Below are 372 nucleotides of genomic sequence, written 5' to 3'. Positions count from 1 at the left end.
TTTGAAACAAGATCAGACACACCACTGCTTAAATCCCCTTTTGACACTGAGGAAACGGAATTCACACTGTTCACTCACGCAGCCAACAGCCGAGGCTACATGAAATAATAATGTTATCCGCGTAACTTCAATATTTGCAGAATTCCCCTCTGCCGCGCTTGCAATACGACTTTGCAGTGCAACATACCAGCCACGAGGGTAATATATAGCAATGTGTTATCCAAACTTTTATTTGAACTTAATTTCGAATATGCTTTCAGAGCATATTACACAAATCTGATGTTATTTGTTGTCGGATGCGCTGATATACCTTGATACTTGTCAACAATGAGAAAATGTGTCAATACGGGGGTTAAAGAGAAATGATGCATG

The 372-nt window shown here is 39.8% G+C and overlaps 1 protein-coding gene across 1 annotated transcript in view; it reads right to left on the bottom strand.

Annotated features, from left to right (window-relative positions):
- Positions 1-372, bottom strand: part of LOC119585321 (organic cation transporter protein-like) — a 46,543-nt gene that overhangs the window by 8,614 nt on the left and 37,557 nt on the right. The gene's annotated exons all lie outside the window — the stretch shown is intronic.

Source organism: Penaeus monodon, chromosome 19 (assembly GCF_015228065.2).
Source record: "Penaeus monodon isolate SGIC_2016 chromosome 19, NSTDA_Pmon_1, whole genome shotgun sequence".
In the NCBI taxonomy this organism is placed as follows: domain Eukaryota; kingdom Metazoa; phylum Arthropoda; class Malacostraca; order Decapoda; family Penaeidae; genus Penaeus; species Penaeus monodon.
This window is presented reverse-complemented; position numbering and strand designations above follow the sequence as displayed.